This window comes from Rhagoletis pomonella, unplaced genomic scaffold (genome assembly GCF_013731165.1).
Source record: "Rhagoletis pomonella isolate Grant_MI unplaced genomic scaffold, Rhpom_1.0 Rhpom_scaffold_00244, whole genome shotgun sequence".
Taxonomy (NCBI): Eukaryota; Metazoa; Arthropoda; class Insecta; order Diptera; family Tephritidae; genus Rhagoletis; species Rhagoletis pomonella.
Genome location: NW_023458798.1, coordinates 51,480 through 53,814, shown reverse-complemented (window position 1 = coordinate 53,814; position 2,335 = coordinate 51,480).

The following is a 2,335-nucleotide window of genomic DNA, read 5'->3' as shown; positions in this document are numbered from 1 at the left end:
AGTATTTTTAAGTACTGTGTCCTTTTAAGTTCTGAGTATTTTCGAGTACTGAGTACTTTGGAGTACTCAGTATCGATACTTTTAAAAATCGGATTCCGTCGATCCTTTTGTGAATCGAGTTCTGAGTACTTTTGGTATCGATACTACCCAACATTAGTTATTACTATATACATATATTAAATACTAAAGTTAGAGTCTGGGTCCAGTCGCAATGATGTGTTTTTTGGCCCTAACTAGGGCTGTGCCGGGTATCTGGTAGATATCCGGAATCCGGCTTATCCGTCCGTTCCGAATTATCGGGCAAAAATCTATTTCTATTTTCAACATAAATGCTACCCGATGCACTACTTTCTGGGTTTACTGAGGAAAGTGGTGCGCAGAGATACTTCATTGCCAGTAGAAACAAATTTCGAAATTCTTTGCGATTATGCTTCCACCAAATTATAGGACTGGGTATGAGGTAGCTGAAAATATTTCTATATTTCTAAATCGCTGTATTTTTTCTTGTACGGTCGCTACCTTGTGTACGCATCGTTTGACTATCAAAATCACCAGTGTTGCCATTTTAGCCGTTTTCCGGCTAGATTTAGCCGGTTGAGATAGCAAACAGCCGGAGAAATTTCGGTTTAGCCGGCAGCCGATTTGTTAGCCGTTTTGAAAAAAAAATAGCCGTTTTTAGCCGATTTTGCTATTTCCCTTGTTTTCCTAAGATTCAAATATATATGTTTCCATTTTTGACTAAGCAATCGAAAATCTATTAAAGAACTTTTTACTTAGTTACCAATGTATATGTAGTTAGGTCGTCTATGTTTTCTCATCTTTTCTGTAAACTCTTGTTGGTATACGTTCTACTATTTCTGTAAGGTCTTGCTCATTTACGCTTTACCATTTACCTTGTTTTCACTGTTGGCTAAGCCTTAGAATTTAAGTTTAGTTTAAAATTAAAATTTTTAATTGAGTTGTAAAAATGTACAAAAAATACTAATATCTTAACGTACTTTTAAGATAAATAAATATTCAGATATTTAAATGGCTACTAGCCTTATCGCGGAGAAAATTTTCATGTCAGGCAGGGTTATATAAAATTGAGCCGATTTCGCTTATTTTTATTTTAAGTGAATATATTTTTTCTAAAATGTATGTTATGAATGTCTTAAATTTAAATGTGAAGTTTTATTCGCAAACTTAGAAAATAACAAATTGTTTCACTGTTTGCTTAACACGCGTTTGTGTTTGGATATAGTGCCAACACATAGAATAAATATTACAGGTATTATCTTCCTAGATAGCTCATAGTCAATTCTGCCTTAATTACAAAACATCATTGTTGCCCACGCTTAACTGCCCTTCTCCACGGGATAAAGTTTATATCTTGATACATATGTTAGAATATAAATAGCCAATGGAGACCGCTCATTGCTTTTCAAGAGCAATATATATCAGAGCTTATCTCGCCATCTATTGCCGGCAATTTGGTAGTTTGACAGCTACATTTTCATTTGCACGAAAACTTCGTGGCTGCAACATCATTATTATTTTAATATAAAAGCAAAAATTTAGCTGTTTCCTGTTAAAATATTTGTATTTATGTACTTGGATGTAAAATAGCGAATTTTCTAAATTGTTTAAGCGATTAAATCCGGCAAAAATTCATTTTCAAAGCTATCTTACAAATGCTTATATCAAGATATAAAATATTGCCACTGATATAACTTATATCTAGCGACCAAAATTACAGCTGGGCAGCAATAAATTTTATCCTGTGGAGACGGCCAGTAAAGGGTTACGGTAAGGAGAAAATGGATATTTTCAAGCACACATATGTATTTTTTTAAAAACTCTTGTTTAGCTGAGAACTTATTTACATTCCAAAAACCGAAGGCCAACTTGAATTTAAAGAACCAACACTGAAATGCGTCAAAATGAAAATAATAGAGCACAAATTTCTATGTAAAGCAAAACTTTCTGGGAATACAATAGGTTTGTTCGTCTAAAATCCAGCGAGAATAATCACTCAAAATATCAGATAGTAAGAAAAAATGCTCCCAAATTCCTTCTCAAGTACAGAAACTTGGAAATTTCTGCACGAACGCAAGTTTTCATGAATTTGCAAGTTTCCCTGCCAGCCAGTGTCTACGGTTGCATTCAAACATAAGACATTTATATAGAGTTTTTAAAATTCTTTCAGAGGGGAAGAAGGATCTAAGTATATGTAAAATTCTTGTTAGTCCGACTTTCTTCAACATACGTTTCAATTTCTTTATCGTAGTAACTGTCGGGTTTCCTATATCGACTCTGGTTGAGATTGCATTCCGATTACGAATGCAGTTATTTT